Source organism: Geotrypetes seraphini, chromosome 1, assembly GCF_902459505.1.
Source record: "Geotrypetes seraphini chromosome 1, aGeoSer1.1, whole genome shotgun sequence".
Classification (NCBI taxonomy): Eukaryota; Metazoa; Chordata; class Amphibia; order Gymnophiona; family Dermophiidae; genus Geotrypetes; species Geotrypetes seraphini.
Genome location: NC_047084.1, coordinates 377,486,949 through 377,509,462, shown reverse-complemented (window position 1 = coordinate 377,509,462; position 22,514 = coordinate 377,486,949). Strand labels below are relative to the sequence as shown.

Below are 22,514 nucleotides of genomic sequence, written 5' to 3'. Positions count from 1 at the left end.
TGACAAGTACACAACAAAAAGGAGAAGATGGGGGAAAGGAGAAACAGTGAGATCACAGCACAAAGTCACAATATCACAAATCAAGCATCAGAAGCACGAACGCACAGGAGTCTAAAGGAGACAAAAATATGATGTTTTACAGTCCTCTATATACTGAGCATGTCTAATTAGCGAAATTTGGGCGTTGTAAAACCTTTCACAAGAATGAGGGTTAGGGTTAATATAAAACCAGGCAATACTGGAACCTGCATTTGAAAACAACTTTTCAATTTTGTGTTGTATTACTAATGTGCTGTTTGAGATGAAAGTTAGATGGGATTGCTAAGTCATATTAAAATAAGTTATGTGTAATCTGAAAGAGAGTGAGTGGAATGGAAATCATTCTCAAACGGTAATTTTCATTAGAATCTGTGTGCCAATATAACTCTGTTCCGCATAGGCGTCGTATGCGGAAAAACGGCGCCATTTGCGTTTTGCGATCAGCGTCATTGCGGTTCTATTAACACGCCTAAGCGGTGCCGATTGATGTCATGCCGTTTCAGCATTGTGACGTCACAGAATCGCTGATTTTTACAACGCAGTTCATTTTGCTAAACATGGTTGCTAGAAGAAGCCCCAACTTTAGCACAGCTGACTCCAGGATCCTAGCAAGCCTGTTCCTCCCGAAGGAACATCATTTTTTTAAGGTAGAAGGTCGGAGGAGGACCTTCCTCCAGTATTGTGCCTCCTGGGAGCGGCTGACCAGGAGGTACAACAGACTGGCATCCTTTCCCCGGAATGTAAGTATTCATATTCAAGTGATCAAAGAATAAAGTAAAAATATTTTCTTTACATAAATCTGTACAGAATATTGTTTTCTTTTTAAACCCCTCCCCCCAAAGGTAGCAGAGTAGGATGTGAACCTACAACCTCCAGTTCTTAATCATGGTCATTCATAAAGTGCAACTTTTAATCTTTGTGCCACATGTATGTGAATCCAAACAGCTCATTTATAGTACAAACTTATTGAAATATTCAAGTATGCCTGCCTGATTACATATATGTACCGGTAATTTCTCTTTGCCATATATATACAGCAATATATCCCAGCACACCCTCAGCACCTTGGACTTGTAAGTTCATAACCATGCTGCTGCTTCTCATCCTAGCCAACCCATTTAATTGGCACACCAGGATAAGAGAAGAAGCCTGAATGCATTTATTTAAACTATTGCCATAATGGTGTGCAAACCTAAATTTACTCATGTTGCTTCCTATAGCCCAGGCCGCAGCATTGTGGCCTGCTTACATTCATGTGTGCTCCTTATCCTATTATCACTGAAGGCCAGCAAATCTTGTCACCCATTTTTCTGTGTTATAGAGGTCAAGACATAAATAAGACAGTTAGGTCACACTGCGATATGACGCTCATCCTCTCTCTCCCCCTCTCCTTCTCCATTATGCAGATGGAGTACCTCCGCAAATGTGGCCGGCTCCTGAGACAGGAGGAGCAGGCCTTTCTCCAGGGGGTGCGGCGTGAACTTGCCGCTCAAGCTGGTGAGTAATAATATTGGAAACCATTCAGTGAGCACAGTAAACATAACCTTTTCCCACCGCATGATCCCGTTTCCATGAGCTGTAGGGCCCCGCAGGTAGGAGTGCACATGTGCGCTTAGGGTTCTGTTTACTGTTTGTTGTTCGGTCTGGCCTGCTCCCTGCTCACCTAGCTGTATTGTACTTTTTAGTTGAAGTACGCGGCGGCAGCTCCTCTCACGATCCCCGCCTGCGTTGGACTTCCAACGCAGGTGGGGATCATGAGAGGAGCCACCGCTGCTTCTTTCAACTAAAGAGTACAATAGAGCAAGGCGAGCAGGGAGCAGGCCAGACCGAAGCTCCGAATTTAACTGCACGCATGCACGTGGATCTACTCACTGTCTCCCAGATGTCGGCTTGAGTCGGCTGGAGGGCAGACGCGAGGTAAGGGGTGCTGCTGGACAGGGGAGCAGTGAAGGGGTGGTGGTGGACACAGGGAAGGTAAAAGATTTGGCCTCTTCAAAAACAATATGCATGAGAGAGATTTGCCTGCACTGTCTTCTTGGTATGCAAATCTCTTGTGCATATCCTGAAAACCTTGTCTACAAGAAGATGTCGAGGACTGCAATTTCCCACCCTCTCTCTTAACCCCTCTTTTTTTCATGGCCAAATGTGGGCAAGGTGTAATAGTAGAAATCTAGTAGAACTCATTGTCTGTTGTCAAGACTTTAAGATTTTGTCTCATTCCTCACAAATAGGCACTGCTTCGGCACAAGTAGAGCTAGCAGCAGGGCTTGCAGACATCACCGGGTATTGTCTGTCTCCCAAATTTTATAGAGTTCCTTTTAGGAGGTACATGTTTTGCAATTTTATTAATATTTCAAGGAAAAAAAGCAGTAAAAGAATGCCATGTTCAAAAGTTTACTTCACCTACCTGATGGTATCCTGTTTCCTTCCTGTCTAGACGAAGCAGCAGCTGCACCAACACCCCCTGAGAGTCCAGGAGCCGGCCATGAGGTGGCCATGGAGGCTGAAGAGAGGGAGGCTCCGGTGGCAGAGAAGCAGGCCTGGGAGATGGAGCAGGCCCAGGAGTTGGAGGAGGCCTGGGAGGCTGATGAGGCTGAGGCCCAGGAGATGGCCGAAGCCCTGGGCGAGGGCACTGCCCAGAGGCCACCAATCCCACACCCTTTCCCCCCATCACACCCCTTCCCCCTCCTCTCCTTCTATTTTTAGACCCCACCCCATCCCCTTCCCTTTCTGGCTCCCCCCCAGAGCAGCATGACCAGCCTCAGGAGGCCGGCCTCCTCCATGCACCCTCAACCTCTCCAACCCAGACGGTCCCAGGATTAGAGACTGTGTTGGAGAGGTTGAGGATGATAGAGGAGGCCCTGATCACCCTCATTCAGGAGATCCAGTCATTGAGGGAACGGCTGGCTAGGTTGGAGCATTCCCAGGGACTCCAGGATGGGGAGGGAGGGCATGCGTCCACCCATGTGCCACCGTCCTCTCAATGACTGACCTTTTGCATACCTCCCAACTCCTCCTGAGGTAGCTCAAGCTGCTCTTGGGGGGGCACCCACCACCCACCCTCTCTGTCCCAACCTCTCTTCCCCTTTGTATATAGTTTTATTTTTTTGCAAAGTTTTAAAATATATTTTATAGTTTTATTAAAAAAGTTTATACTGGTTTATAAGTTTCCTGTGTGGGTTTCTCTTTGGAAGTAGTGCTGAATGGGCCCTGCCATTCCCTTTCAAAATAACAAGGTGACTTAGTAAAGGTGTATAGGCCCTGATATTTATAATCAAAAAATATATAAGCACAAGGAGAAAAATGGTATATGATTTTAATTGGACAGGCCAGGAAAACAGCATGGAATCATGCAGCTGCAGTTCAAGGAAGATGGATTGAGACAATGAAGAGTTGATTGGTTAATTTCTCTTTGTAAAAGAGAGCTTAACACTCACCCATGTACAGTTGTCTCATTAAATAACTGTGAAGGGAAAAAAAGTGTAAATAATTAATCACAAGGGCAAAGAAAGGTTGCATGACATCTTTCTCACCTATTTTAGTTGTTGGTACTTGAGCTCTGGCCTCTTGGAAAAACACAAGGCCACACTGTGCTGGGGACAGATAGCTTTGCTTGGGATGGGTGGTGGTGGGGGAGACAGAAAGATACAGACAGCAGCCAAGGAGAGAGAGATAAAGGTGTACCTCAGGTATAGTTCTAACAGTCAAGTGAAGAATCGTAGAGTAAGCAAATAAACGTTACCATATAGCTTTCTCACCTACAACTGTTTGGCCAGGTGCAAGTTGGTGTGCTGAGCTGCTCTTCTGGTTTCTGGCAAACACACGGGGGGGATGAGCATAGTCAACCTGAAATTAAGAATAGAGAGAAACATGTTACAAAGACCTATGTCTCCAAAATTAAACACTGAAGTTGTGGCAGAATGTCACATCAGTCTCCAACACACAACTAGAAATAACAGAAGTGCTAACATACCTTTGGACTCTGAAGTAAAGGCTGCTTTGTTTACCTCATTGGAATAACTACAAGACGGCATTGTATCTTCCAAAACAGACAATATTCGTTTATTGTTAGTATAAAAACTATAAGTATTACAGCAGCAAAGGCATATTAGAAAAATGTATTGTCAGTTCAGAATATGCAATGGAGAGAAGAATTTGCACCCATATGCTTAGCAGGGGGCTAGCAGTTCCCCATAGCATAAGTAAGTGAATCTCTCTGGCTCTACCTAAAATACACGTGATTTTTATACAGAGAAATTCTTCCTTTGTTCCAAAAAAGTCCATCCCCGAATTCTGGTTATGTAATTCCCTATTGGTACATAAAATAATGTATATTTAACTCCTCCTCTCAGTCCACGCCTCTCTCTCACCTCCAGTAGAGGGGGGGCCTAGCAGAAAGAGAACTCTTGGTGAACTTTATTCTTTCAGCACTGAGACATGTAGATGCTAATTAGTGGTTTTACAATTCTGTGCATATTCGGGATGGTGTCCTTGTAAGCTGAAAGTTGGCAAAGGTGACCTTTCAACAATCCAGCTGCTTGGTTCCCATAGCTTGGTTCAGAGACAGGGAGAAAATGTTTTGGTACCAAGTTCTTTCATCTCGTTACACCCACATGAGCAGGGATTCTTGCTCATTATAAAAGTTTTTATGGCTTTCCAGGGTGCCTGGCAAATGAAGTCATACAGCACTGATAACAGTTCAGCAGAACCTTGGATAGATATCCCCCCAGCAGGGAATGGAAACAAGAACATCATTGTTAGCATTGCAAAGGCTGCAGATGTTTACAGACAGCAAGGTACAGGCTGGGCCTGGCTATGGGAAAATATAGGTCTGTAGTGTCCAGCATACACAAGTGAGAATATAGGTCTATAGTGTCCAGTTGAATCATCTGTATGTCCAGGGTATGCATGTCAGTCCCCTCTTGGCGGGCTGAAGGACGGCAAGTCGTAGGCCCGCCACGCAAAAGGTAGCAGAGAGAGGAAGAAACAGAGGCGTGGTGGAGGGGCAGCCTTTCCAACTATCTAGCTAAACTGAACAACAGTACATGCCAGAACCAGAGGATGTAGGCACAAAAGGCTAATATGTGAACAATAAAAACAACAGTGGGCAAAAGCAGAGGCACAGAACATAACGGGCATAGATTGCAGAACTGGGAGTCATCGTACACAGCATGAAAATTGGGATGCAGTGTCTCAGCAGGATTCCACAGCATTCAAGACAACGCAGTAGTCATTGCTAAGTAAAGAACAGCATTGAGAGACATTAAAAATATGAGAACCAGACCATAGGAAGCTATGAAAGCAATATATATATACAGGACATATGTGTGACTGTTCAGGTTGTAGTATAAGAGGCAAGCTATCAAAATATAAATAAAGCAGTAAAAGAAACGAATGACATGGCAGTAAATAATAAAAAATAAAAAATAAAAAAAAAACGGACAAACTTGACAGGTCCATAACCTAGCCTAGGCATCACAGCATAAAAACTATAATGTAACTTAAAAAGAATATACAGAATAAAACAATCAGTCCTCCACAGAAATAATGTCCTGAGCCAAAACTGAAGAAAAGATAAAGTCCAGCAAACCGGCAAAACGGGCATAAACAAAACAAGGGAGAGAAAGTGTCCAAGAAAGTAAAAGTTCAACTGATACGGGGCACACTCTGAATGAAAGGGGTCTGCACATACACCATCTGGAAAGAAGTCCAGGTATCATCAACCAGCAGCCGAAATTCAGTGAAGAGAGTCAAAGAAAAGAAAGAGAGAGAACAGGTTGCCTGTACTGAGGGCGGCAACAAGGGACAAAAATAATGCATTTACTGGTCATAAGTACAGTAAGAAAGATACAAGATTCAAGTACACAATATGCAGAAGAGGACATGTTACATGGTGTAAACTCAGTGGAGTGCACAGAAAAATACCATGAAGTCTAGAGAACCTTTTCTCTAAATAAGATAACCCCTAACGGAGAAGCACTCAGGCCATGAAAGAGAAAAAAAAAATAAAAATAAAAAATAGTGCGCAATTGAGATAGGAAAAAACAAAAATGCAAAAAGGGAGAGAAAAATCTCCAAAAATGGCCAATGGTATATTTGGTTTCCCCGGGGTACCCCACAAACCAAACAGAGAGACAACACAAAGATTACAGGGCACAAACATAGAAAACACAAAGGTACAGGCGTGGAACTTGTCTTCCATCTGTCAAAGATTCAGAGCTGAACTTTGATCTGCAGAGAAATGCACAGTTATACAAAAACAAACATCCATCATAGCACGAATCATAATTGTGTGCACACAGTGGCAAAGTAAAGTGCAATATAACACATGGCATAATAATCACATAATCATAAAAGGCATCTAAATGGTTATTGGAACTTCTGAAAGAGAAAACGTAAGAATGTGATCATTCTGACTCAGTGCCCTGCCTATTTCATTCATAATGCAGACAGGGACGCAACTGCTAGGGTGTGCTTCAATCTTGAAAAATAAGCAAAACTTACTAGGTAAAGTAAGATACAGTGTACAATGTTAAATACAGAGATAATCTGAAGTATGGCAATGTCAATTCAAAGGGAAAAAAGAAACAGGTTATATGTTAAGTGCAAGGTCATTTCAAGGTTACTGAAAGCAGAACATTGTCCTTCTCTGGGTTAGAAAAAGGCTCCTTGTAACAGGTCCAGAACAGCTCTGTATGCATGACTGCTAAGACAAAGAAGAGACATGTGAACTTGACACCACCCCTGAGGACACGGAGCCATGTGCCCTGCAGGCAGGAACCCTTGTCTGCCACCTGGGACCCGCTACACTCTGAAGAGTGGGCACTGCTGCAGACTAGATGTAGCAACTTTAGTCTGCACTGTCCTTACAGAAGAAGTACCCCCTTCCTCTGGAGTTTGAACTACCAAGGTTATTTTAAAGGTATTTCTGTTTCCAATTGTATTTAGAATCTGAATGATAATAACACTGTATACAAACGGGCATTGGAAGAAAGAATTCATAAAGAACACCAGGAGAAAGACACAAGATGGGAAAGCAAGGGAGACCGTTAGCACAAAAGAATTAATCTCAATCCATCCGTTATCAATAAAACTCATTCATAAAGCAAAAAAAATTTTTTACCACGTTACACCGCTATTGATTAAGTCCCATTGGCTACCTATTAGCCACCGAATTACTTTTAAGATAGTATTCTTGGTTTTTAAAGTTCTAGCTTTCAATGAGCCTCAATTCATGTCTAGAATGATCATTCCTTATTATGCCCCTCATTCTCTACGATCATCATCACAAGACTTATTAACTGTCCCTTCCTTAAAAATTGCGGGGACAAGAAGAAATGACATGTTTTCTGTTACAGCTCCACAAATGTGGAATGCACTGCCACTTTACATCAGAAAAGAAAAAGATCTTATCTCTTTAAAAAAACTCTTAAAAACTTTTTTATTTAACGATGCTTTTATCAATTAAACTACAAGACTGTTTATTAATGAAATGCAGAACTTAAATATTTTTTTCCTTCCTGTGTTCTTTCCTCTTTATGTTTGTCTACCTGAGCAATTCTTCAATGGAAATGAAGCAGAAAAATTAACATCCATGGAAGTGAGCCTTGAAGATGTGCGCAGGCAGATAGAAAAACTAAAAACTGACAAATCCCCGGGTCCAGACGGAATCCATCCAAGGGTTCTGAAGGAATTAAAGGAGGAGATAGCAGAACTACTGCAGCAAGTTTGCAACCTATCCCTGAAAACAGGTGTGATACCAGAGGATTGGAAGATAGCCAACGTCACGCCCATCTTCAAAAAGGGATCAAGAGGTGACCCGGGAAACTACAGACCTGTGAGTCTGACCTCGGTTCCGGGGAAAATGGCAGAAGCGCTAATAAAAGAAAACATCGATGAACATTTGGAAAGAAATGAACTTCTGATACCAAGCCAACATGGTTTCTGCAGGGGGAGATCGTGCTTAACTAACTTATTGCACTTCTTCGAAGGAATCAACAAACGGACGGATAAAGGAGACCCCATAGACATCGTATACCTAGATTTCCAAAAAGCCTTTGACAAGGTGCCTCATGAGCGTCTACTCCGGAAACTGAAGAACCATGGGGTGGACGGAGATGTGCATAGATGGATCAGAAACTGGTTGGCGGGTAGGAAACAGAGGGTAGGGGTGAAGGGCCACTACTCGGACTGGAAGAGGGTCACAAGTGGTGTTCCGCAGGGCTCGGTGCTCGGGCCACTACTATTTAATATATTCATAAATGATCTAGAAATAGGGACGACGTGTGAGATAATAAAATTTGCAGACGACACCAAACTATTCAGTGGAGCTCGGACTAAAGAGGACTGCGAAGAATTACAAAGGGACCTGAATAAACTAGGGGAATGGGCGACGAGATGGCAGATGAAGTTCAACGTTGAGAAATGTAAAGTACTGCATGTGGGAAGCAGAAACCTGAGGTACAACTATACGATGGGAGGGATATTATTAAATGAGAGTACCCAGGAAAGGGACTTAGGGGTAATGGTGGACATGACAATGAAGCCGACGGCACAGTGCGCAGCGGCCGCTAAGAGAGCGAATAGAATGCTGGGTATAATCAAGAAGGGTATTACAACCAGGACGAGAGAAGTTATTCTGCCGTTGTATCGGGCGATGGTGCGCCCGCATCTGGAATACTGCGTCCAATATTGGTCGCCGTACCTTAAGAAGGATATGGCGATACTCGAGAGGGTTCAGAGGAGAGCGACACGTCTGATAAAAGGGATGGAAAACCTTCCATATGCTGAGAGATTGGAGAAACTGGGTCTCTTTTCCCTGGAGAAGAGGAGACTTAGAGGGGATATGATAGAGACTTATAAGATCATGAAGGGCATAGAGAGAGTAGAGAGGGACAGATTCTTCACACTTTCAAAAAATAAAAGAACAAGAGGGCATCTGGAAAAGTTGAAAGGGGACAGATTCAAAACGAATGCTAGGAAGTTCTTCTTTACCCAACGTGTGGTGGACACCTGGAATGCGCTTCCAGAGAATGTAATAGGGCAGAGTACAGTACTGGGATTTAAGAAAGGATTGGACGGTTTCCTGCTGGAAAAGAGGATAGAGGGGTATAAATAGAGGATTTCTGCACAGGTCCTGGACCTGTTGGGCCGCCGCGTGAGCGGACTGCTGGGCATGATGGACCTCAGGTCTGACCCAGCAGAGGCATTGCTTATGTTCTTATGTTCTTATGAGAGAATTGTAACTTTACCCTTCTTTTCCTTCTATATCATGTCCGTCTTTAAGCTACATGTATGAAGAAATTTGTAATGTGTTATAAGTATATTAACTTTTTACTTGTGTCTTAAAATTGTTTGTCCTCTAAAAAGTTGTTTTTTTTAAATTGTTCATCGCTTAGAATGTTTGTATAGGCGATTCATCAAATAATAATAAAACTGGAAACTTGAACTTGAATTATCAAGCCCATGTTTAGCAAATATTTCAATTTTCAGAAAAATATGGATACTTAACCTCTATCATTGCAACACTGGGATACAAAGGCAGTGATGTGCCCAACACAAACCCCACATGTCTGACAAATGGTCGCGTTTTAGTTTAGTGGAATAGCACTATACATAAAAGAAAGCATACAATCGACAAGAATGGACATAGCAGAGACGGCCAACAAGCTAGAATCACTATGGGTTAAAATACCGGGAAGGAAAGGGCCTGAAATAAAGATAGGCCTATACTATCGTCCTCCCGGACAAACCGGAGAGATCGATGAAGAAATGGAAGCTGAGATGAAGCGAGAATGCAAAAGCGGTAATACGGTTATTATGGGAGACTTCAACTACCCTGGGATAGACTGGAGTCTTGGAAGCTCAAGCTGCACTAGGGAGACAGAATTTCTGGAGGCTGTACAAGATTGCTTCTTGGAGCAGCTTGTTAGAGAACCAACGAGAGGAATTGCCACTCTGGACCTAATCCTAAATGGACTGAGGGGACCTGCAAAGGAGGTGGAAGTAGTGGGACCGTTGGGAAACAGCGATCATAATATGGTCAAGTTCAAGGTGGAACTAGGAATACTGAAAGGAAAGAGAACCATAGCGACAACTTTTAACTTCAGGAAAGGAAACTACGAAGCAATGAGGGGAATGGTAAAGAAGAAACTTAGGAACACTTCCAAAAAATGGCAGACGGTGGAACATGCCTGGTCCTTTTTCAAGGACACGGTGAACGAGGCACAAAATCTGTATATCCCCAGATTCAGAAAAGGGTGCAACAAGAGTCGAACAAAAGACCCGGCGTGGATAACTAAAATAGTGAAGGAAGCGATAGGCAATAAGAAAAATTCATTCAGAAAATGGAAAAAGGACAAATCTGAGGGAAACTTGAAAGAGCACAGGAAGTATCAAAAAGAATGTCACCATGTGGTTCGAAAAGCCAAAAGAGAGTATGAAGAGAGACTAGCCAGGGAAGCATGAAATTTCAAACCATTCTTTAGATATGTTAAAGGCAAACAGCCGGCTAGGGAGAAGGTGGGACCGCTGGACGACGGAGACCGGAAGGGAGCGGTGAAGGAAGAGAAAGAGGTCGCAGAAATTTACAAGCGAAGACACAACCAACATACCGGAACCCGAACAAATCTTCAATGGAAATCAAGCACAAAAGTTAACATCCATGGAAGTGAGCCTCGATGATGTGTATAGGCAGATAGAAAAACTAAAAACTGACAAATCCCCAGGTCCGGATGGAATCCATCCAAGGGTTCTGAAGGAAATAAAGGAGGAAATAGCGGAGCTACTACAACAAATTTGCAACCTATCTCTGAAAACAAGTGTGATCCCGGAGGATTGGAAGATAGCCTACGTTACGCCCATCTTTAAAAAGGGATCAAGAGGTGACCCGGGGAACTATAGACCGGTGAGTCTGACCTCGGTTCCGGGGAAAATGGCGGAAGCACTAATAAAAGAAAACATCGATGAACATTTTGAAAAAAACGAACTTCTGATATCCAGCCAACATGGTTTTTGCAGGGGAAGATCGTGCCTGACTAACTTATTGCACTTCTTTGAGGGAATTAACAAACAGATGGACATAGGAGACCCCATAGACATCATATACCTAGATTTCCAGAAAGCCTTTGACAAGGTGCCTCATGAACGTCTACTCCAGAAACTGAAGAACCATGGGGTGGACGGAGACGTGCATAGATGGATCAGAAACTGGTTAGAGGGAAGGAAACAGAGGGTAGGAGTGAAGGGCCACTACTCGGACTGGAGGAAGGTCACGAGTGGTGTTCCGCAGGGCTTGGTGCTCGGGCCGCTGCTTTTTAATATATTCATAAATGATCTAGAAACAGGAACGAAGTGTGAGATAATAAAATTTGCGGACGACACCAAACTATTTAATGGAGCTCGGACGAAGGAGGAATGCGAAGAATAGCAAAGGGACTTGGACAAAGTAGGGGATTGGGCTGAGAGATGGCAGATGAAGTTCAATGTTGAGAAGTGTAAAGTATTGCATGTGGGAAACAGAAACCCGAGGCACAATTATACGATGGGAGGGATGTTATTGACTGAGAGTACCCAGGAAAGGGACTTGGGGGTAATGGTGGACATGACAATGAAGCCGACGGCACAGTGTGCAGCGGCTGCTAAGAGAGCAAATAGAATGCTAGGTATAATCAAGAAGGGTATTACAACCAGAACGAAATAAGTTATCCTGCCGCTGTACCGGGCAATGGTGCGTCCGCATCTTGAGTACTGCGTCCAGTATTGGTCGCCATACCTTAAGAAGGATATGGCGTTACTCGAGAGAGTTCAGAGGAGAGCGACACGACTGATTAAGGGGATGGAAAACCTTTCATAAGCTGAGAGATTGGAGAACCTGGGTCTCTTTTCCCTGGAGAAGAGGAGACTTAGAGGGGATATGATAGAGACTTACAAGATCATGAAAGGCATAGAGAGAGTAGAGAGGGACAGATTCGTCAAACTTTCAGAAAATAAAAAAACAAGAGGGCATTCGGAAAAGTTGAAAGGGGACAGATTCAAAACGAATGCTAGGAAGTTCTTCTTTACCCAACGTGTGGTCGACACCTGGAACGCGCTTCCAGAGGACGTTATAGGGCAGGGAACAGTTTCGGGGTTTAAGAAAGGATTGGACAATTTCCTGCTGGAAAAGGGGATAGAAGGGTATAGATAGAGGTTTACTACACAGGTCCTGGACCTGTTGGGCCACCGCGTGAGCGGACTGCTGGGCGCGATGGACCTCAGGTCTGACCCAGCAGAGGCATTGCTTATGTTCTTATGTTCTGTTTATTTGTGTTTTTCTTTTTTATTACCAGCAGACACACTTTTACAACTGCATGAACATGGAAACTATCTGGCTCAATTCTCTTTAAATTACTCACTGCCTGTAACAAATCCAACGCACGCAACATATCTAAAATCACAGTCCTTATTCTCGTTCATCAGTGCAAACTCACATTCTTAGTCACATGCATTTTACCCTATTTAGCAACTTACACTATCCTGTCTGCAACTTTCGGCAACAATCATGCTGTCTTGCTTTACCAACCTTTCCCAGGTTTCCAACCTAAATGTTTTTTCCATCTCCCTGGGTAATTTCGAAACATCACCAATTTCTCATTCTCTGTATCTTGTGTTTTTTTATTATTGTTTATTTATTTATTTTATCAATTTGACGAGTATGGCAAAAAGTTGATTAAATTCCAAATACTAAGCCTCTGACAACAATAAAAATAAGGGTGAAGAACACAATAAAGAAGTTAATCCAGTCCAAGCATGACTGTGTAAAAGCCTGAACCAATGCAGAACTAATGAGCATACCTTATTTTATTTATCATAGGCAAAATACATTGCAATCCCTAAAGCCAAACACTAGTGTTTGTTGTTCCTGTCACATCAAAATCTAATCTAAAGAAAAAATACACATTACGGTGTACAAATTTTATATAACCAACGCAGAAAGGTCTGCCATCAGAAACTGATGCTAGAAAAAGTCAGACACCCACAGCGGTATAAACGAATTATAATGTCTCCTAAAGTCAAAAGATATCCTAAAACTAGTAAGTCAGAAATAGTTTATATAGATCAGAAAACTAGTTTGTGGCTCCCACAACCACAGGTCTAGCTAGCTAAGTGTTTTGTTTTATTAGTATTCAAACTCAGTTAACATTGAATCTCCATAATTACCCAAATAAAGATTGCATTGTATTATATCATCGTCTGCAAGCCTGCCATAACTGGCAGGTTTGAGATGTTACATCTCATGATGAAAAGCAGGCCTATGTACGCTATGTATTCCCCCCTCTTGTAAGAAGAAAAAGAGGGACAGTCAACAACAACAAAAAAATAAAAGAAAAGAAAGAAAGAAAGAAAACACTTTCCTTATTATCTCTAGACCCATTCTGTTTAAAATAATATATACCACTGTTTTCAATTCTTTTTCCAACGTAATAGAACAATTGTCCACTGTGAGGGGTTAGCTTGTTTGGTGGTTTTCCTCTCTTACTGAAAGCAAGATAAAGGCACCGATTGACAGTGTAACTGTAAATCCATAAAAAACAGAATTTAAAATACTATGTCATTTATAGACATGGGAAATTCTATCATAGTTATAGTGACCTGCTTAAAACTATCCAGTGCAATCCTCCTGCCTCTACAATGTGCGTGGCACCTCGGTTCAAGCATAAATTAAATACTAGGGCATAAGTAAACTTTTTCCTCTTTTCCCCACTCTTGCTCGCAGGCTCTAGCGTAAAGCGGGAAGCAAGAGAAGATTCCTATGGATTTATGACATTTCACATACGGTCACACAAACAAAAACATGTTGCACTCAGTAAAGCGTCGTATTACAAAGATCTCCATGTCCTTAGTTCAAATGGGCCGACAAACTCTCTAAAACCCATAAATCAAGTGTCAAGTTAAGTAAAAGACTTTTTAAACCGCTTAATCAGGTTTCTAAGCAGTGTACAATGTAAGGGTATCGGGCAGCTTAACAAGCTTTCCCTAACTCCTATTGCTCCACAATTGTCCAAGGTATACAAACTACGTTTGCTTTTCAGTAAAGGAAAATATAGAGATATAAAGGCAGCAAACTGTACAGGACACTCCTGAGCTACAATTTTAGCCTCCATGCCACCTCCCATCTCTGTTTAAGGCATCATCTTAAATTATTCTTTTTCCTAACTTAAAAACTTTAAGGGGTCTCATGGGCAGCACCTCTTTGCAAAGCCCTTTGTTTTTCAACAGGAAAACATTTCTAGCTTCCTTAGTTCTGCATGCAATTCTCCTACAAATTGCAAAATTTGACAAAGCCAATTGTTTTGGTTTTTTTTTTCTTTTTCCACACTAAACTTTTCTCTTAATACTGAACACACTGTCATTATCACTGCAGGATCTTCTCTAAGGGCTTTTCCAGAGGATTGCTGTCTGGGGAGGTCTCTCACTTCTGCTTTACCCCTATTCTATCCCCTTGAGCCACCCGCAATCAACAGAAATCTTTTGCTTTGTCCTTCTCTGGCCATGCCCTTCACAGGACAATGGAAACGCAAATAAGGACTCACTCTCGCTTCGTGTCCCTGGCACGTCTCAGACACACACAATTGCAGGGAGAAAAAACTGCAGGGAGAAAAAACTCAATCCAGATCTTGACTCAATCCTATTCTTTCCCCTAATATATATATACATATACATACATACATATACATATACATATATATACATATACATATATATACATATATATACATATATACATATACATACATACATATACATATGTATACATATACATACATATACATACATATATATACACACAAATGTACAATGTCAACTGTTTTTCCCTATCACTAGCCTGATGTCTAATATATAAAAATTAAAATAAAAGGTTGTACTTACAATTTGTACAGTATTAATTCCGTACGGTCTCTAGGTGACTAGAAATATGTTTTGGCTCACCCAGGAGCACCCTCCGTCCAGCACCAAGGCGAAATACTTACGCCCCCTGAACGTGTTTCTCTTTGAAGTTCACCGGAACACCTTATAAAATAAAATCTGTTAATCATGCAAGCGCGTGAAACCCAAGCATGATCACGTCGGGCAGTCACCACTGAAGTAAAGGCTGCTTTGTTTACCTCATTGGAATAACTACAAGACGGCATTGTATCTTCCAAAACAGACAATATTTGTTTATTGTTAGTATAAAAACTATAAGTATTACAGCAGCAAAGGCATATTAGAAAAATGTATTGTCAGTTCAGAATATGCAATGGAGAGAAGAATTTGCACCCATATGCTTAGCAGGGGGGCTAGCAGTTCCCCATAGCATAAGTAAGTGAATCTCTCTGGCTCTACTTAAAATACACGTGATTTTTATACAGAGAAATTCTTCCTTTGTTCCAAAAAAGTCCATCCCCGAATTCTGGTTGTGTAATTCCCTATTGGTACATAAAATAATGTATATCTAACTCCTCCTCTCAGTCCACACCTCTCTCTCACCTCCACCCCCCCTCCCTCCCCAGTAGGGGGGGGGGGGGGCTAGCAGAAACAGAGAACTCTTGGTGAACTTTCTTCTTTCAGCACTGAGACATATAGATGCTAATTAGTGGTATTACATTTCTGTGCATATTTGGGATGGTGTCCTTGTAAGCTGTAAGTTGGCAAAGGTGACCTTTCAACAATCCAGCTGCTTGGTTCCCATAGCTTGGTTCAGAGACAGGGAGCAAATGTTTTGGTACCAAGTTTTTTCATCTCGTTACACCCACATGAGCAGGGATCCTTGCTCATTATAAAAGTTTTTATGGCTTTCCAGGGTGCCTGGCATATGAAGTCATACAGCACTGATAACAGTTCAGCAGAACCTTGGATAGATATCCTCCCAGCAGGGAATGGAAACAAGAACATCATTGTTAGCATTGCAAAGGCTGCAGATGTTTACAGACAGCAAGGTACAGGCTGGGCCTGGCTATGGGAAAATATAGGTCTGTAGTGTCCAGCATACACAAGTGAGAATATAGGTCTGTAGTGTCCAGTTGAATCATCTGTATGTCCAGGGTATGCATGTCAACTCCTTATTGAAATAAACAGCTACAGCTGACCCCTTTTTATAATAAAGATGCCTAACCCATTAGACACTCATTAGGAGTTTTACACCTGAACTATGTACACTGATTGGATGTCCATTGAATGGCAGTGTTCCCCCCAACACACCCGAGCTATTGTTAACAATGAGTTAGTACACAGAACCATTCCTCAACTGATTGTAACTTGCCTGTAATTTGATTCTACAAAGAATGAACTTTAACTCTGAGTAAAACCTCTCAGATGTGTGAACACATACATTTTACTTACATATCCATTTTGCTGCCACCATAATTTCTTACAGCATGGGTGCTCTTACAACAAACACACCTTGACTTGAATGTGTTATCACTCTTTTTTGTCAGCCCTGTGGAATGGAGAGTAGGAGATATCAGAAGTAGAAGAACTATTATAAACAATAACACACAATGAAAGTCCATAAAAAGAAATCAGTTCTTGCTGGTTGGTTTCTTTGGTTCTATCATAGACACCTAAGTAGCTTACAAAATATCATTCTCACCTGGACGTACTATCTGAGCTGACTAGCAAGCTGGTGCTGTGAAGCTGCTTCTAGAAAATATAAAACATATTAGAATGACATGTAGCTGTTAATGGCTCTGTGGAATAGAAAGAGGTGGGAGGCAGAGATAGGAAAGAAAATGTAAAAGAGTAAGACAGAGTAAAGTCTCAAACGTCTGCATAAGCGATAGGACAGAATAGAAAGGAAATAGAGAATGACACGGTGAAAAAATTGGTCCCCGTCACCGCCCCGTCTCACCATCCCCGTCACCGCCCCGTCCCCGTCTCACCATCCCCGTCACCGCCCCGTCCCCGCCACTGCCATTCCATTCACCGCCCCGTCACCGTCACTGCTGCATACATAAAAGCCTCAAACGGGTACGATTTTATATACTTTTCTAATATCTCCCCTATATATCTGCCATTGCCCCCCCCTGTGTCCATATTCCATCCACATGGCATGTCCCCTTTTTGTCTCTGTCCCTATGCCCCAATGCACATAATTTCCCCTCTTTCTGTTACCTTCCTGTGTCCAGATTTCCCCTATCTTCCTCTTCCATACCAGTGTGTCTCTTCTTTTCAACCCTATCTAGCTTTTTTCCCTCTTTCTTCCCCCCCCCTGCTTCTAGCATCTGGCTCACCTGCCTGTCCTTCCCTTTCTTTCCTGCTGTGGGTTTTTCTTTCCGTTTTCATCACCTTGGCCCAGAATCCTTTTCCCTTTCACTCCCTCCTTACAGTCTGAGCCGGGAACACTAGCGATCGCACGGTCCTCGCAGCCCCCACCCGCCTGCCCAATCGATCCTAGTGTTTAGCCAGCTCTCTCCCTTCTCCTCACCTTAATTTGCAGGCTTTTTTTCAGCGACCTGCACGCTTTCCCAAAGAGCCGCACACGCGCGGCTGCTCAGTGTTCAATCTTCTGCTCTGCTGCAACTTCCTGTTTCCGGTTGCGTCAGAGCAGAAGATCGAAACTGAGCAGCAGCGGGTGCGCGGCTCTCTGATAGCGTGCGGGTCGCCGAAAAAGAAAATCTACAAACTAAGGTGAGGAGAAGGGAGAGAGCTGGCTAAACACTAGAATCGATTGGGCAGGCGGGTGTGAGCTGCGGGGACCGTGCGATCCTTCATGCCTCACTGTGGGGACAAGACCCATTCACCGCCCTGCGGGCGGTGAATGGCCTTGTCCCCGTCGCCGCAGCGACTGCTAGTTTTCTTCCCCGTTTTCGGCGGTGACCCGCGGCTAAAATACGGTGGCCGCGGGTAAACTCTACTCACCTGTACCTTCTTATACCCACTTAACCACACCCACCACACCTCATTGGTTGTGCTATGGGTGTGTGTTTGAACGTGTTCTATAGGTAGCTTCAAAAGCTGGCTGCTCCTTGCAACTCTATGTTCTAAACAAAATTCCCTCTATAGCTCTATGCCTTAAGGCACTGCTTTTTATCTTCCATACATCAGGGGTTCAAGTCTTGAGTAAGGTTGGCAAATAGTTTATATTAATATTTCAAGCAGGAAAACTGGTAACTTTTTAGCCATCCCTTTACTTAAATATATTTTGCTTCAGCTTTTATTATCTGCAGCCATTGTCTAATTGTTAATGCAACCTGTTCTCTCTCATGCTGAACACCCTCCCCCACCCCAACATCCCCCCACTAACTGTCAAGCCAAACTGCATTTAGCAATACTAATGTGTGTAGGATCCATCTCACCACATGTATCATCCTTCAACACCTGTCCAAGCCCTCTGAAGTTTGATTTAACTCATAGCTGTTGGCCAATGCCTATATTGCATCAAAAGAAACACATTCCTACTAGAATGGCTTGTAGTTGGGAGCAAATGAAAGTATCTCATGCACCTGTAGCTGCAGGATGCTGATGAGAAACAGCAAATTCCACCACTTATAAGAGCTAATAGGAAGCTTTGAAAAAGAGGTATGCTGAGAGTGGGTTTTAAACCGGGTAGCATGAGAAGATGGACAAGGCGTAATAGAGCACATTAACCAGGTGAGCCACAAATGCCATCTTGCTGGCAGAGGAAATGTTTCCTCCCATGACAGCTTAGGATGTCCTAGCCATGGTAAGGAGAAAATATGCTTGCCTGAAAAGGGAAATGTGCACATAAATAACAGCTGTTATAACAGCTAATAGGAAGCTGCTAGGACCTTATTAAAATGAGCAAAGGTGGGAGTTGAACCGGTGAGCTTGACAGGTTGGACTAGGCGCATTAACCTGGAGAGCCAGAAATGCTTTCTTTGTGCTTATTGTGACATGATAGTTAATGAGATGATACATAGGCAGCTCAGTCACATATGACGGTGAGATCCATCTAAGCAGAAGCTGCTGTAGGTATATGGGTTAAACTCCTGTGCTAGTTGTACAGAGGTTGTGAGTTCTACACCCAGCACATCTTTTCATTGTGGCATAATACCTTGAAGGTGCTAGATAACAAACCATACAATAGCAATTTTGATTTGCTTATACCGCTTCTTATAGGCAGTTAATTCTGCCAGGAGACAAAACACTGCTGTTTTATATATGTTTTCTTCATGATTTCAGAATTGTATACTTTAACATTATAAAAACGAACAAAGTATGCCATATTTAAAAGGAGAAATATAAGATGAGTTGAACTCAAATTCTTAGCATGGAAGGGGGGAGTTTATTTTTCTGCTACACAGAAAGTTGTACAGTAATGTTATAATCAACTCCTATAAGAAGTGGAAAGCATCATCAAGGTGCACTTGGAAGGTAGAATGCCACAAGTAAAATATAGGCCGGGAGTTGAACCTACAACCCCCGGATGATCGGTACAGCGCTTTTACTCACTGAGCTACAGCACCTTTCACTCCAATGTCTCTGGCTCCCCTGTCATATCATACCTTAGTGAACTGCTAAGGTAAAAGCAGCTTAGCTATCATCTCACAGTAGGCTGAGACAAGAGTGGTAGCTCAATGGTTTAAAGCGCTGCTTTCACTGACCCCCAAACCCATATTCCCAAGTATGGTTGAATACATGTGAAGTGGAGTCCAAAAGTGCTGTTTTGATCAAATGCAAGCTCAATTTTTCTAATGTCAAACCCAGACCATGCTCACATAATAATTTTCATTCTAAGCACTGTACTAATAAATGTATGACTGTAAGTAATCTGTTCCGTTTAGTCATCATATGCGGAAAAGCGGCATTCTTTGCGCTTAACAATCGGCATCATTTGTGCTGCAATTTCTTAATACATATTTGATATTTGTTTTTCTACCAGAAAACCTTCTAAATCTTTAGGCATTCCTTTGCTTAAACTTATTTGAGTTAATCCTTAAAATGATCTGCAGCAATTCTCAGCAGCCTGTTCTGTCATCCTAGACCCCCCTCCCCCACCCCCACCCCAACCACAACACACACTCCTGCAGCATAACATCCTAACCCTAACCCTAACCATGAAAAACAGCAAAGTCCACCATATATATATATACCACTTTGAGAGCTAATAGGAAGCTTTGAAAAAAGAGATATGCTGAGGGTGGGTTTTGAACCAGGGAGCATGAGAAGATGGACAAGGCATAATAGCACATTAACCAGGTGAGCCACAAATGCCATCTTGCTGGCAAAGGAAATGTTTCCTCCCATGACAGCTTAGGATGTCCTAGCCATGGTAAGGAGAAAATATGCTTGCCTGGAAAGGGAAATGTGCACATAAATATGGCAATGTCCACCATGTAGACCCTGTTATAACAGCTAATAGGAAGCTGCTAGGACCTTATTAAAATGAGCAAAGGTGGGAGTTGAACCAGTGAGCTTGAGAGGTTGGACCAGGCGCATTAACCTGGTGAGCCAAAAATGCTTTCTTTGTGCTTATTGTGACATGATAGTTAATGAGATGATACATAGGCAGCTCAGTCAAGTATGATATGAAAGGGCGATGAGATGGACCTAAGTAGAGGATGCTGTAGCTTTATGGGTAAATATGCTGTGCTAGTCGTACAGAGGTTGTGAGTTCTACACCCACTGCATCTTTTAATTGTGGCATACTACCTTGAAGGTGCAGCTTGATGATGTCACAATGAGGTCAGCTTTGTGCAGCTGAAGAGCTCCATTTTGCAATGAGGGAAGACGAATGTTAAGGTGTGTATCTGTTTTTTCTCTTTAAGTGCTGAGAAATGAAGTAATGTGTGCAATAATGATATGTGTTTCCTGTTCTTTCTTTGCTTTCAAAACAGAGCTGATTGCAGCGCTGTTTGTTGAGAAACAAAGGGGGTTGTTTTTAAACAGGAAAGCCAAAGGTGGTGTAATGAGTAAATTATATTATTGTTTGGGCAGAAATGTACTTTGTTATCCATGCAATATATTGATATGGTATCATTAAATTTATTAGGACAGAGAAAAGATGAAAAATATCTATTCAAACTCGCTATTGGAATTATAATTGCAAAAGCACATAGGACATCTAACTCGCGTCTAACGGGGAGCCGGAATTAAGAAAGTTGAAACTGCATTGAAATGAAGCAAAAACCACGTTAGACCAGCGTTTTGACCTACATTTTAGACGATATTTAGAAGCGGTCTGCCACCTAAGTAGCGTTTAAGTAGTGCCTGCCCATGTTACGCCCACGTCTATACAAGTAGACGCGACTATGCTTTCCTTAGACTTCTGCCCTACGTCTATCTTTTCTGGACGCCTAGCTACGTCTATCTCTCAATTAACGCTTATTAAGACCCTTAACTCCGTAATTATCCAATTAAGTCAGACGTCAAAAGCACGCCTAAGGTTAAAAGCACTATAGAGAATCTAGGCCTGTATGCTTTTCAACATTCATTCCTACCTATGCAAATACAGGACCAAAAACTAAAAGTACTAATATATACAAATGAAACCCTAAGATTCAAGACTCTGCTTGCAGTACAACCCCAGAGAAAAAGAAACAAATACATTTCTTCCTGAACAGTGCAAAATATAGACAGCAGATGAAAATTCTTAAAAACTAACACAATTCAATCACTAAATTCAAAATAAAATCATTCCCCTTACCTTTGTTGTCTTCCTCCCGCCATGCTGTGCCTCAACTAGGTGCCTCCCTCCAGCGGCTGTATTATCTTATGGATGACTCCCGCCTGGCCGTTTTATGCAGCTTGTGGTATGATGTGCGTTTTCATTGCCACCCTCAGTGTTATCTTCTTGTCGGCTCCCTCCACCTCACTACCGCAGTGTGCACAAAGCCACGGGCAGCGGCTCCTTGCATGTCCCGCATCTCATCCAGAAGCCTTTCTTCTGATGCGACATCAGAGAGAAGGCTTCCGGTTCAGGCATAGGATGCGCGTAGGAGCCACCGCCCGTGGCTTTGTGCACTGCAGCGGTGAGGAGGGAGCCGGCCAGAAGATAACACCAGGGGTGGTAATGAAAATGCTGCATCACTCTGTGGGCCTCATAAAACAGGCCAGGTGGGCCAAATTCAGCCCTGAGTCCTTGAGTTTGACACCTGTGATATAATGCATCAAATAATCAGAACATGACGTGAATGAAAACATATTGTGAATTAAAAACAGTGTAATTTGATGCATGTTCAAAGAAAGTATGTATAAAACCAAACAAAAGGAAAAAAAACACATGACATTTAAAGCATAACATGAATAGAAGCATGGCATAATTAAACACACAATAAAAGTTTATAAACATAAGCAATGCCTCCACTGGGTCAGACCTGAGGTCCATCGAGCTCAGTTATTACAGGTGAATACAAGAGTGATAAAGAAACCAAAATCAAAACGTAGATATTAATCATCCGCTATAATAAAACCCTTAGCACGCATGCACACTTCAAAATCTGTGCGTCCATGCTCCACATGAACAGAACAATAATTCGCCTGCTGCCGATCAC

At 42.5% G+C, this 22,514-nt stretch overlaps 1 long non-coding RNA gene across 1 annotated transcript in view; it reads right to left on the bottom strand.

Annotated features, from left to right (window-relative positions):
• Window positions 1-3,823: 3,823 nt before the first annotated feature.
• Window positions 3,824-22,514, bottom strand: part of LOC117360781 — a 38,185-nt gene continuing 19,494 nt past the window's right edge. The window contains exons 2-4 of the long non-coding RNA XR_004539517.1: window positions 16,652-16,701; window positions 16,402-16,498; window positions 3,824-3,885 (exon numbers count right to left, since the gene is read on the bottom strand). This is a non-coding gene — a long non-coding RNA (uncharacterized LOC117360781). The remainder of the gene's footprint in view (window positions 3,886-16,401; window positions 16,499-16,651; window positions 16,702-22,514) is intronic.